The sequence below is a fragment of the Mauremys reevesii genome, linkage group 1 (genome assembly GCF_016161935.1).
Source record: "Mauremys reevesii isolate NIE-2019 linkage group 1, ASM1616193v1, whole genome shotgun sequence".
NCBI classification, from domain to species: Eukaryota; Metazoa; Chordata; order Testudines; family Geoemydidae; genus Mauremys; species Mauremys reevesii.
Window position 1 is genome coordinate 150,726,681 of NC_052623.1, and position 15,329 is coordinate 150,742,009.

Consider the following 15,329-nt stretch of genomic DNA (forward strand, 5'->3'; position numbering starts at 1 on the left):
TGAATAAGTAAACTTTGGTCAAAAAAATAAAAACACAAAACAAACAAAAAACTCAAACATGCAATACTGTTGCTGCACTTTACAGGAGGAAAAATATCCAGTATTATTTATGACAATACCTAAAGGAAAGGCCTACAGAATGTAATGGAAAGTGGTAATCATCCTCTAGATTTTTTTGAACCATCCCATAGAATTTAGTAGATACTTACATCCCTGTAATAAAGCTATAGAAAGGATATCATTTTGTACAATAGATAGTTTTTACAATAATTTGCAGTTTAGCCATATAACATTTGCATTGGCTTTCAGTCTTATGAAATTATATAGGACTATTATATGAGGGGAAGATCTTTAGTAAAAAAAATCCCTTCACTTCTTAATATTTGAGGTCTATTCAACAGAAATGTCATGTGGTCTTTGAGAACACGGAAGACTAATGTAAGATTTCTAATGTCTTATAATGATTTGTCAGTCTTGATACCTTATAATGTGTGTAGCAAAAAAGGAGCTGGTAGTTGCGATCATTTAAGGAGGCCTCAAGCACACACGTAGAATCTAGTCTAGAATTGTTCACAGAACGTTAACATAGTTTCATAATAAGCTACTGCAAATTCCACATTGTGACAGAAGGGGAGCTGGTACATAACAGTGTAATAAATACTGATATGTAAAATAATTATGAACATTGTATGTGGCCAGGTCTGTGAGGGGAAGTTATTGTATCATTAGATCAACAGGGTGTGTTGATATAATAAACAGGAAGGCAACACACAACAGATTCCCAGATCAGAAAACAGCAAGTATACAGTTGAAAGACCATGGAAAAAACTATTAGTTTCAAGGAACTTACCTCTTGTCTCCAAGGAAGATGCAAGCTTGTTTTGCCAAGTTTGGTGAACTTGGAAATCAAAAGGGCTATAAACAGCGTAAAACTGATCTGATCCCCGAGAAGGGGAGTTGAGTTGTCTAACAAGGAGCTCTAACAAGGAGTCAAGCTGACAGAGAGAAGAGCACTGTTTAGCTCAAAAGTGTGTATCTTCCACCAACTGCAGTTAGCTCTATAAAAGCTCACCGAGCTCATTTCTCTTATAGGGAATTAGTCCTTCTAGAGTTCCAGTGTGGGAGATGGTTAGATACTTAGTTAGCTAGATATGCATAAAACCAGGTTGATTGTTTTGATGATTTTTTTCTCTAATGCTTTCCTTCTAAATAAATGATACATTTCTTTTAGAAGTTTATTAAGTCACTGCTTAGCATTGTAATTGCCTCAGAGGGAACAGAACTGCACAGTCTTGGCCTAAGTCAGACCTGTGGAGGCAAACTTGATTAATACCAGAGGACTGCAACCCAGTGCCTGGTCTAAGTGTAGGAGAATTGTGTGACTACATTCCCAGCTCAGGTAACAGCTAGATGCCTAACACATGACAAGACCAGGTGGGGGTGAGATGTGCAGCTCACTCAGTAATATATGTCAAAAGCAAAATACATGAAGTTGGGTTTCATTCTGTTCAAATAGCTACACCTCTCTTTAGTAATTAGTTAATTCTTTAACTAAGTCAAATATCTGTACAGCAAAAGTGCATAGATATGTCTATTTGGGATTTTTGCCCTTAACTACCATATTGGAGGGTCTTTTAGAATCATTGGCTTTGGTGGCCTACATTCATGCCTGTGTGTTTGGATGGCGTTATGCCCATTCATATGTTGATTAGATTATTTACAGTGGCACAGGTGCCAACTAAACATTGGTTAAGATGGGCAATTTACATAATTCAGAGTGCCATTTTTTTTTACAAGAAGTCTCTGTGACAGCACTCAAGCATATGGTACCCCAATGGACTTTGTTTCTTAACACCTCTCTATATAACTATGTGCTTCTGAAGTAGTGGTACTAAATCTGGCAGAGCTGGAGAGCCAAGCAACCAATAAAATGTTATATAATACCACAAAATAATCAGTGTTATGTTCTGATGCTGTATATCAATGTTTGCATCACACACACATCACCAATAAAGACTGTGTAGAGGGAACATCACAAAACAAACACCATCATGTAGCAATCCACATTCATCCAATTAAATATCCTCTGTCCTTCCTTGCCTCTCTTTGCTTTTGAAAGGCAAAATTATTTCTTTCCCCTGGCTTTTCCTCAACCTGGAAACTGTTTGGAAAAAGTAATCAAATGATTGACACCCCCTGCCAGAAATGGCTCTGGGCCACCTCCACAATGCAAGTCTGTGTTCTTCACACTACCTCATGTGTACTGAACAGCAAAGAGAGCACTTTTCTCACTTTAGTTGAAAGCAAGAACAGTGAGACCAGAGGACACCAGGAGAGCTGCATACAAGATGCTTACAAGCAGCATATCTCTCCAAATCCAGTGATTAAGTACCAGTGCCTTAACGTCTGCCCACAGAACAAGAAAGAAATCTACGTAGCATTTATATACATTTTTGGTTGCCAGCAGAAAGAAAGACAGGTTCTGCAGTGGACTCCAAATCATGTTGAATACAAAAAATACAGTCAATGAAACTTAAGTATGTGCTTAAGCGCTGTCTGATGGACCTGATGCTTTCCTGAATCAGGGCCTGTGAGAATATTGGCACTGTTTCTCTTTCTAGTATCACTGTTTTCTGTGGGAGATATGATCTTAGCCTTTCTTTGAGCAATTCTTTCTCCCTGCCATTGAATGTGTGGGTTCAGATGATGTTCCTCCAAATGAATTAGCCTGTATTTTTCCAAAGTACCAGAGAGAGGTCCTGAAGTCCTGACACCAGTGCAATACATGAATCTGCAGATTCTGGGGCCTAGAAGGTGACTGGAGTATAAAATCACAGTAAGTGTCCCTTTCTTCTGACTCTGAGAACTTTCTCGAAGTAAGGAGGAAACTATGATCTGTTAAACTACTTCTCCTCTTGATCTTTCTCTCTCTGCTTCAATTTGGAGATTCTGCCTAGTACCTTCTTCAGCCACCTTCTGCCTAACTTCCTGACAGACTTTTAAAGAAACAATCCATGTACCCTGACAAGGTTCAATCCCCAGCTTTTTGTGCACTGACAGGAAAGGTGTATGCATGCACATGTGCAAATTCCATTCCATCCACAGAATGATCTGAGGAAAATTCCCTGAACTGAAGGAAACATATAGTTTTTCCTCAATTTTGGTTTACACTTATGGGTTTTTTCATGAAATGTTGCAATCTGACTCAAACCCTTCCACAATCAATTTATTTTAATATTCTCCTTCTGATTTAGGTAAGCCCTGTTGTTTGCTGAAAAATAGAAACACAGCCATTTGGGGTTTTTTTAATAGAGATGATGACAAGCGCAGGTGAGTAAATGCAACAGTCAGAACAGCTGAGAAAAATAATTAGAGAAGGGTGTAAACCTGAGCAGCTGCAAACTGCAACAGAATCTTTAGCAAGAAGGAACACAGAGGACACCTGGACTTCAGCTTAGCTAATATGGAACATTACAAAACTCATGTAAAGGTTTTTGATTGGGTGAACAGACTGTCTCTCTCTCTCTCACACTCCTCGCACTCACCCACCTGATTTGAAAGAAGTGTTTGGATTGGGGATAGGTGTGGAGACTTCTAAACAATAGTTTAAGATGGAAAATAGTTGATCAGACAATTTTTAATTGTCATCTGACAATATACAACTTTCAGAAAGCTAAATCAGGAGCAACAGGCGTTTTGAAATGTTCAAATAAACTCTTCAAACTCAGAGCATAAGTAAAAAACATTCAATATAATAAAACTGGATCCCAAAGTGAAACTAAGCAATCTTTACAGACATACAACTGTATAACTGAATTAATTACTTCATTCTAAACATTAAAATATATTGTTACAATTGCCTAGACAAGTAAAACTCATTAATAGTGTCATCCTGATGGTGACAGCAGGGGCAACTGACCATAAACTGTTGCTTCAAAATGGCAACTCAACAAAACAAATGCCATTTGTGATTAAAAATGGAAATACCATAAAGTATTTGAATACCATTGTATCAGGATTCTCAAAGTAAATTAAATAAAATAGAAATCAGTCGTGTACATAGAAACCGACAAAAAGTTTTGTAGCTGCTCATGGCACAAACAAGGAGTCCAGTTGTTCACTGATAGTGATAGATTTTGCATTTCTGTATTTCCAAACACACGGAGCTTTGCTCATTTAATTTTTCCACACTCTCCATTCACCCAGGACAATCTATACACACTATTTAAAATATACTTTGCAAAACTATGCAAACTTTATTTTTTACTCTGAATATGAAAAGTTTAGCTCCTTAGTTAGTATAACCTCTTGGCAACAGAATGGAATTTGCAAATGTTTAATGTGAATATGACTGTCATTTATTACATGTTTGTACATCACCTAGCACAAGAGGACCCCTGGTTGGTCTCTAGGAGCTACTACAATATAAATGCAAAATAATTAAAAATACTGAAATTAATTTAAATAGTTTGATATGAATTTATTTCCATTTTATGTATAATTTGATATCTAATGTTTAAACAAATCTACTGTGTTAATCCAGCACAAAGATATCGGTATAATCTTGTTGTCATCTACTATCTTATCACTTAACGTATTGCTACGTGGCATAGGAAGGTTTAAATGATTCAATTTAATCAGTGAAAATTACTGAAACGTATCTGTTATGTGGTGTACAGACAGGAATCTGACCCTTTAAAATGTGATGAAACATTTTTTTTTGTTATCTTGACTGCTGCCTCTTGCTGTAATCCTGATAGTCACTTTACTTCTCAGAGTTTATAGTCTTGAACCTACCAACCCTTATTAACATGAGTTGCTCCAGTGAACTAAGCAGAGCTACGTATAGATTGGGTCCTATATTTGAAAACAAATATTGTTAAAATGGAGTAACACAGTGGTCAGTCAGGCCATTGATTTCAAAGGCTGCAAAACTAGGCCCCAAACTTGAAATCTCTCTTTTCAGAAAAGCAGTTTTATGAATTTAATCACAATAGCCTGTGGTAGCACCACAATAATGTAGAGATGTGATTCAAACAGCAAACATCTCTGTTTTGATAAAAAGTGGCACTACAGACTTTTAACACATTTTCCACATTTATGGACAGTGATTGCTCAAAAGAGAAATCCAATTTTCAAGCCCCTAACTTTTATGGTTTCTTTACACAAAAGGGTGGTTGAAATATGGAACAAATTGCTAAAGTCAGCCACTGAAGCAAGTAGTGTAAATCAGCTGAAAAAGGAATTGAAAAAAAAATCTGAAAGGGTGAAATTTAGTGAATATAAGTACCAGCTGGATTTGTGGCAGTTAAGACAATGCTCTAAAAAGTTTACTGGGTTTATAATAAATCATTAAAAACTAAAAAACTACAAGCTTATATGTTGAAATATATATGAAATAAATTGTGTGACTTCTGAAATGTATCTACTGTTTCAGTTATGCTTCTGGTTTGTCTTTATGGCAGCATTATTAAATTAAAGTATTTGTTTACATAGCAGTACTGGTGGTACCAAATCTGATGCATTTATCTTGGCATAGCTACAGCTGACTGCCACTTGGGTCTGAAAGGAATTTTTTCTCACCCTGCAAATGGATTTTTTTCACCTAGCGCTGGACATCAAACAGTTAACTCACTAACTGGACAGAGCCATGGGTGGTTGGCTTTACCATGCGTTAGTAGGTTGTAATTGATTCTGAGGTTCTCTTTACAGAGATTATGAGTTTCTTTTCACCATTATGTTACGCTGATATAACTTTACAGGAATCAACAGAATTACATGGCATAAAACTGAATTAATACATGGGTGAAGCATGTCAACTTTATTGAAGAGTCCTCAGCAGTAACGATACATCTTGGGGCCATATCTGTCATCTATTTTACATACTTATATAGCACGCATTACTGTAATATATAAGTAAACTCAAGATCAGGGCCAGAAGTGAATAGGCCATGGAATGCGGTCTGTAGCAGTATAGAAATTTAGGGAGGACCTTCTTCATCAAACAGGAAATAAAAGTACTATTTTGTTAATATCCATGTCGGTTCAAGGCCAACTCATGGTAAAGGCTGTGGGTAATTCCTGGGTTAAATAATTAATATAGTTGCTGCCATTCATTAATATTATTACTAAATATGTGAAATCTTTATTCACTGAACTCTGTACCACCACTTTCCCCTCCCCTGACATTTCTATACAATAACTATTTAGAAGGGGGGAAAAGCAAGATTTGTTCCCCTCTATATGAAGCTACTCACTTTTGCATACTCGTGATGAAGTTCTTTGCTTAGGCAATTCAGAATTCAATTAAAGAGGTTGTTGAAGAAAAGGTTTGATTATCTGTCTTTTAACTCTTACTGTGTTCGAAATGAAATCTAACCAAACTGTTGGTGTCACTAGGCATAACCCTAGGTAACTCAGGAGGGTGGAAAGCCATAAGTGTCAATAAAGCCTTCTGTAGTAGGCCTGAATGAACTAAAGTCACTCCATGTCTGACCAAAGCGCTTCCATGTTTATGTTTGAACTTTAATCAACCTAGCAGGCCAGTAACCGAGAATGGAATGTACAACAGCTAGCTCAACCGTGGTACTGCCAGGAGATAATGATGAGGCCTGCTTACACCTGGCTAAGGGGGGGGGCAGAATAACAGATCAAAGAAATAAAACAAGATAACTGTTCACAGAAGAGTTACTAACGAGCTAAAGTGGTTTTTGCCAAGTATGACTTAACTGCTTAATGTAATTGCTATTGCAAAGTGTATTTGCTGCATGGGAATGAAAGGTGGGGGGAGAGGAGGAGTGTGGGGGTGATGGGAATGCTTAGCTGAAGTTATGTATAAAGAGAGAAAAACCGCTTGTATCTGTGTGCAGGATTTGAGAATGCTTTTTCTCCCTGGCACCTTTTTGGGCTCAAATAAACCTGGTTTGCTTCTCCACCTTGGTGTGTTTATTGGAGCGAAGCACACCGGGCAACGAACCACTGTTGCTGTCCTCGGGCCTCTGTGCCGGCAACAAAACCAATAATTTCCTTTAAGACTTTCACAACTGTCTCATAATGGACTTAAAAAGCAACCTTTCAGGGGTGCTGCAAACCTGCTCACAAGCTGGATGATCCTCTATGTCTGACAAATGCTATGCACATACCTATGAAGACTGTAATTAGCAGGCTTTGGAGAAAGCTTGCTAACAATCTCAGAAAATGTGGATCTGTAACACCTACAGTGCATCTGCATAACAAAATAGGCTTTGTTAAATTATTCCACCCCAGCACAATTTGTATTTGTTTTCTTTTCACTGAGCAGAAACAGAATATGAGAGAAAAGGATCTTCATTTACATATGCTGTCAATTTAAAAATAAAACGACATAGTAATGCAACTTATTAATTTAACTCTGCAGAGTTTTCTTTTTAAAAGGAACATTTTGTTGCAGTAATTAAACTATTCCATGTTAATAGATTTATAGTTTTCCCTCAAAGGGGCTACAAAAATTACCTAGCAGCTTTGCTAAACTGACTTACATGTTTCTATAGAACCAAAATGGTATCAGAAAACACACTATTTCTTCTCTGAGTTCAATGTAATATTAATAAGAAAACACTTTATGCCCATTTAGGGCTCTGTCTATCCAAAAGCTGCCTCGGCAGGCCTCACTAGCTGGAACAGCCAGAGTACCATCTTCCTCACTGGTGACTATGTAGTATTTTGAAGAATCCATGATTTCCCCCTTACCAAGCAATAGGGCTGATGGAACTGATTATGCTCCCACACTAGTATCAACTTCCTGGACAATACAATCAACTTCAACAATGGAACCTGTAGCGGGTTGTGACGACACACTGGCAGCGCCTCCTGCTGGTCATCCTGGGAATTAGCTCTGTCCACTCAAGAGCGCTTTCTGCAGGCTGGTGTCTCCCTGGTGCCCCTTCTCTCAGGGTTCTGTCCCCTGCAGTACCCCGTAGTCTTGCTGGGTCTCCCCTCCCCAGGGAACCTCCAACCTCCTATCCTCACCTTGCCTCAGTCTTGGGCTACTGCCAGTCACCATCTAGCCCCCACTCACTGGGGCGGACTAAAGTATAATTGCCACTCATCATTGGCAAGGACGGTTTGGACCTGCTGCCTCTGCCTACCCTTAGGCTGCCCCTTGGCAACCTCCATACCCTTCTTTGGCCTTTAGCAAGGCCTGCAGCCTGGGGGTTTTCCAGGCCAGAGCTCCCCAGCTCCTCTGGCCTTTCCCCAGCCCTGCTCTAGTCTATGTACCCTGCTCAGTTCCCAGCAGCCAGGCCCATCCCTCTCAACAGATTGAGAGAGACTGTCTCTTGGTTTCTGGCCCACAGCCCTCTTATAAGGGCCAGCTGGGCCTTCATTAAGCCAGCCACAGCTGTGGTCAGCTACCCACTCAGCTTCTCCAGCTGCTGTTAATCCCTCTTACCCTGCTGCAGCCCTCTCCAGGGCTGCTTTCTCCCTTCCAGGGCCAAAGCGGGGTGCTCACCCCGCTACAGAACCCTACAGACAACTACATACAAGAAACTCACAGATCACCAAACCATAGACCCAGTAACCATCCCAAACACACAAACAAATGTTATCTAATGCTAGGCACTCAGATACCACAAAATATGCTCCAAGTAGAAAGTCTGGGATATACACCTTAACACATTCAACACTGTCTTCACCAAACAGGGACACTCCAACAGAGAAGTACATTGCATCATCCCAAATATCCCGAGAAAACCTGCTTCAATACAGAAATAAACCTCCTCTAACCGCACACCCCTAATTATCATCTACCACACCACACTGGAACCCATACAGGGTAACATCAAATAACTACAACCCATACTCAATGGGAACCCCATCCTGAAAGAAATCTTTCCTGAACCCCTTCTTATGGCTTTCAAATAACACCCCAATCTCTCCAAGCTCATCGTCACAAACATGCTCCCCACAGACCAGGACACGCCAACTCAAAACAGCACCAGATTCTAGAAAAACTGATGCAAAAGGTAAAGACATATTTCCACTGCTACAATGATCAACATCCCCCACAATACACCTTTCCAGATCTATGGATCCTACACATCTCCATCACAACATATGGTGTACCTCATCCAGTGCACTAAATGTCCCGATAACAATTATGTGGGTGAAACCAGACAATCACAACACTCTCAAATGAACTTACACAGGACAATAATAAAAGACAAACACACCACATCACCTGTGGGTGAAAATTTTTCACAAAATGATCACTCTATATCTGACCCATCAGTCCTCAAAGGAAACCTGCACAACACTTTCAAAAGACGAGTATGCGAGTTTAAATTAATAATTTTGCTAGACACGAAAAATAACGGACTGAATATACACATTGGATTTGTTATAACAGTCTATATCTCTAGGGTGACCATAATACCTAAAGTAAAAATGGGAGGGCCGCTGGGCTGGGCTGGAAGACTGAGGCTGACCCCGAGTCCTGGGCTGCCCACATCTTGGGCTGAGCCACCTGCAGATGGGACTGACCCCTGCAAGCTCTGCGCTTCTTGATGCTGGGGCTGACCCCCCCGAGTCCCGCTGCTCGGCACCTTGCATCACTGAACCCCTTCAACGTTCCTTCATGCCCCCCTAGGGGAGCGCACATGACTTTTTTAGTAAACCGGGCATTTGTCCCATTTGATCTTGCCAATTGATCATTGACAAATGCCCATTTTTGTCAAAAAAGTTGGGATGTCTGGGACAGGGCTTTAAAAGGGGACTCTCCCAGCTAAAACAGGACATATGGTCACCCTATACAACCCACTAACAATCCCCACCAGCTGTCTTCCAGTCCTTTTTTTCCCCCTATGACTGAAGGGGTATTAACGGGCCACTTTGCCTTGAATGATCCCTTGAAATATGTATTAACTACTTAGGCTAAAGTAATAATCTCTTTACTTTGTATTTAGTTGTAATACTCTGCATGCCTTTCCCAGAGCTAAAGAAGAGCTGTGTAAGCTCGAAAGCTCTCTCACCAACAGAAGTTGGTCTATTAAAAGATATTTCCCCACCCATCTTGTCTCTCCCATGTGTCAGTTAATCATTTCTGGAAATAATTTTGAAGGGGGTATGCAGTCCCAAATGTCTGTCAGCTGACAATTTCAACTAGAATGAAAAGAGGGGAAGAAAGATACTTGCTTCAAACTAAACAATGATCAGTGAGACACTCCAACATTATCAATGGTGCTTGAGTCTGGCAACAAGGATAGGAGTATAACGGAACCCCACAATCTTCTTAACAATTAAGGATATGAGTACTGTCCTCTCACACACATTTCATTTTAAAATAAAAATCCCATAGGCAAGCTCTCTACTGTTGGATTGCAAAAACCTTCCAGGTGGCTGAAATGAGGGAAGGACAAGCGCAGGATAAGGAATTAAGGTGTTTTGGAGTGAAGGAGCTCTTTGCACGTAGCGCCTTACTTTGAAATATAAAGAGATTTTGCGGGGAGGAGAGGTGGTTGTAGAACTGTCCTTACTCAGCAGGTCAACCTTCCTCTAAGTATCTTGACTTGCTGCAGAGCCAAAGTTGATCTATAGACTGGAAGGCTTGCATATTTTCTGTCACATTGGGTCCTCAGGATTCTATTTCTATGAGATTTTTTAACATATCATTTTAAACATGATATATAGTAATTTCTTCAGACCTGATGAGTCTTGGCAGCCACCTCAGCCACTCTCTGGGGAGTACACAAACACTGAACAGAGGGATTCTACATGGGAAAGGTGCTGTCCAGTCTATTTTTGAGCATATGGTAAAATGTCAACTAAAGGGGTCAGATTGACAGCAGCTTACCCCTTGGAGATCAGATGTCATGATGGATTCTGCTAGCTGAGAGACGGAGGAGGGAAAAAAAAGCAGATAAAATGATAACACAATGAATTGTAACTGTTCTTTGAATCTGTCTCTTAGCATAAGTGTGCACACCAGGTCCATCACCACAACAAAGCAGGAAAAAGAGAAAGTTTCCTCTGTAACAAGTGCAAACTTCTGATTGTATGGATGTAATAATGATTAAAACACTATTAAAATTAAATTAATGAACATGGTTTAGGATAAATCGGAAATAAGAGGTCAATGATAATATCAAGATTACAGACTCAGGAAGCAAATTTGAATTGAGGACTTGCATGAAGGTAAATAGAAAATGAAGCAGCTTTTAAGGATGTAACTCCAGATAAATCAGAAGCGTGCAGATTGAGTGAGTAGAGTGACTTTTTCCTACTACTAAAATATTCTTCTGTAGATTATGGATGTATTTAGAGTATATAAATGATACCTGGTTTTGAGGACAATAGATATAAAATATTACCTGAAGAATAAAAATGTTACTGGAGGCAGCATTTCCCAATCAAGATAACTTTTCTTTTTCTTTGTTATCCAAGCGTAATCATTGAAAATTTTGACTTTTTTTCCAAACTGTTTCCAGCCTTTAGTGCCTCTGACCCTGTTTGTTTTATTGATAACTTTTATCCCAATAATCTCTATTATTTATTATTATTATTATTGTCATGTTTACATCAGTTGTAACACACCTCTTTAGGTTCATTTTTTGTCTCTTTTTGTGTGTGTTTTTGCAGTCTCATTTTGCTATCATTTTTCTTAATAAAATATGTGAACATAAAGAAGAAATAAAGTACTAAAAGTTATTTAGGTGCCCCTCTCCCATTGATTTCATTTTTATTATACCTTTATAATTTTTTTATAAGTGTAACATTTATAAGTTTTACAATATTTCAGTATGCTATGTCAGATGCTGGTGCTTTCAAAAAACAAGTTGTTGAGCACACACACAATCCAGTATCTGATTTTCTAAGCAATCAGGCAAGGCTATTTTAGGCCATCTTGAATTATTTCAGACTATCAGAATCAACAACATAACAGATGGGGCCCAATCCTGTGAGCTGCTGAGTTTCCTTAATTCCTACTGAAGTCAATAAAACTTTAATCTCTCAGCATACAGAGATCATTTGCAAATCTAAATATTGTGATTTGCACCATTTATTCCTTCATTTCTTTTATATAACTCAGCTAACTTTTTTCACCAAGATCAGAGTTCTATTAACCTTCTAAACCTCTATTGTCATGAAAACTCTGAAGATTGATTTAATTATCCTTAGACAATGCATTTTAAATGCACAGAATGAAGGTTCTTCCATCTTGTTACACATTTAACTAAGTGATAAATAAGATGCATTTATCCTGCATTATAGGCTACAGGAATAACAACAACACATTAATGCATTTGTGAACTGATGGAAAGTATATAGATGTCTTTAGCTATCTGCCACTAAGTTAAAATCAGGGAAACACAATTAATTTTGATAGGGAAGAAAACAGAGATGTTTTCTGAACTGGCACAGCTGAACTCTTCAAATTATCCAACTTTCCAAAATATGATAAATGAGTCTCAGTTCTGCCATGGTGACTATTTACTATTGACAACCTAAAGAAGGCCTTCCTCAGTCTCTACTGGTTCCTTTCTTTGGAAACCTCCCATTAACTTTAATGAGAGTTTGCCTGAAAATAAGAGTGAGTGAAAAAATGAGTATGGAAGAACATAAGTATCAAATGCCAGTTAAGACTTTTTACACTACAGAAAATGGTATCATTGACAAGCATATGCTCAAATGAACATAGATATATTTTTATGCTTCTTTGGAAACTGCAATTGTATTAGGTGTAGTGAACTTAAGTCTTATTAATAAGACCTGACTAAATGACCTCCTGGTGATGGTGGGCAGGGTGAGTACCTTGTGTTTTCAGCAGGACCTTGTCAAAGGTGTCCCACCTAGTAAGCCTGTATGATTACTTTAAAAAATAGCTTAATGGAAGCTGCAAACCAGATACAAAACACTGAAGATGAGGATTTAATTTGGATTGAATAAAGCAGACAGCATCTGACTTCTTTACCCAGAATAAAAAGAAAAAGTCTAAGGGACAAATTATTCCAAAAAGTTTGAATCTGGTAGAAAAATAAAAACTGGCTAAATAAAGAGTCTCTTAGCATGAATTTAACAATGCCTTAAAGATGAAAGTGCACTAGGAAAGCGAGCACAGCCAGGTACAGAACTTAAATCTTTTAGACAACTTTAGATTATATACTAGTAGAGCTGAGTTAAAGGAGCTGATCCTTTATCCTCCACTCTTTGTTCTTAGTCTGTATTCCGCTTTTATGTCAATACAGCATCTCAACATAGCATTTCAATAGTCATCTATTTCAATGAGAAATCACTGTAACAAAAAAGGTAAAGGCTGAAGACAAGGCATAAAGATGAAAGATACTGACACCAGTGATATTTCAGTAAAAGGATAAACATTCAGATGATTTGTATAGTCTGGATTCTGCAAATCCAAGACCCATATTCTGCTTTTACCTAAAAAACTGTTGATTATGAAGATAACGATGCAGTACAGCCACTTCAGTGTATATTGTGAAGACAGTCTATTACATCTGAACTGGGCAAAGCTTACCTAATAACTATTTTGAAAGAGAGGCTATGGGATGCATTATCATGAACCTATATTAACAGGAGAACAAGAAAAGATAATTGTAAAGGCTGGTAGACCCCAAAGCTTGACTTTATTTTCAGTCCTATATCTGTTTGTGAAGTTTACATAATTCACTGTGAGTGTGTTTAAACTCTTTTCAGTGCTTTTGTCCCTAAAAAACAAACAAACAAAAATAATAATAGCCTCTTGCACTCCAGTGTGTGATAGGGAATTGAATATCTTTTTTAGAAAATAGCTTCCATTTAAAACTTCCAAGGGGCTACACACAAATCTAAGTTATTTGAAATGATGAGAAATATATTGATGGTATCCGGTATAGGGTACCAGAGAAGACAGATTAATGATGTATCAACAGTCTTTTAAAAATTCTAATATTATACACCAAAAAAGTATATTTTCACTTTTTGGATATGAAATTTGCAAAAATCTTGAGAATACAGCTCAGTGACAGAGCATTTGTTCAAATTTTATCAACAAGTCCTCAGTTCTAATCAGCGAGTCTCCCTCTTATCTTGATTTAAGGAGCTCAGTCTATTTAATTTATTGCAGAGAAATAATATCCTCCCACTTCCCAGTTGAGTTCCCTGACCACTGCGCTAAAGGTTAGAAAAGAAGCACCAACTACTCCTTCAACCATTTTGTGAATCTAACTCATTTCCTTTTCTTTTATATTAAAAAGTGCCCGAAGGCTAAACAAAATGATTCATTTCAGGTCAAACAAAATGTTTTGTTCTACGCAAAATGATTTTTTTTCAATTTATTGAAATTCTTTGGAATTTTCTGATTTGGTTTGGGCCAATGCTTTTATTTTATATTTACATGTTATTATTATTAATTATTATTAGTAGTAGTATATAGAAGTGGCAGTGAACTGAAAAGTAAGTTATTCACCCAGCTCTAGAATCACTAGATGAACTTTTATGGAATCTATGAATATGAAAAATTCAACATTTGGAGTAAACGCAGTTCCTAGTCTTGTCTTCAGTACCAATTGATTCTGAGACATTTATGCTTTCATCTGCTGTTTTCTCAGAGATGATCAGTCTTACTTCTCTGTTCCCCTCATCTCCAACCTGTTATGTGACTGAAGTGATCAAATCTATCTCAGACTGAGAGCCCCAGTGTTTAAGCATAAACTTAACTGTAAACCATTATTGAAGCCATTTCTTTTGTAGGTATGGGGATTTGCTATTATGGGGTGTTAATGTATTTTTGCTGCAAGGGTTGCTTGTAAGGAGGTGTCAGACTTTAATCAGTAACTTTTAGATGAGCTATTCATTTTCATTTTTGTAGAAAAAAGTTTCTATTTCTCTCTTTCAGAAATATGGATTTAGAAGCTAAAAGACAATTTCAGAAATATATCTCCTTAATGTAAACAGAAAAAAGAAAAAAAATGCTTGTGAATCGGAAGAGCAGTAAGGTAGTAATAACAGATCACTAACATTACATGTTTTCTATCCACAACAGATTTAAATTTTGATGCATTGTTTTTATTTGATTTGATTTCTGCAATGTGTCTATCATAATAGCGTAGCTATGTAACATACATTTTTTAAAAAATGCCAGCATGACTTAGGAGCACAGCTTTGAGAATAACAGCTCTTTTGGTTCACTGGCAATTCCAAATAATTCAAATCAAAAATCCATTTCAGACCAAAAAATAAAAAAAATAAAAAATTTTGGCAAAGCAAAAAAGTAGAAAAACATTACACCAGGGTTTAACAAAATGTTTAATTTTGACAAAATGAAAACTTTTCTTCAAAAGTTAGGTGTCTAACTCTCC

At 37.8% G+C, this 15,329-nt stretch overlaps 1 protein-coding gene across 25 annotated transcripts in view; it reads right to left on the bottom strand.

Annotated features, from left to right (window-relative positions):
- DMD (dystrophin) overlaps nt 1-15,329 on the bottom strand; it is a 2,035,724-nt gene that overhangs the window by 469,136 nt on the left and 1,551,259 nt on the right. The gene's annotated exons all lie outside the window — the stretch shown is intronic.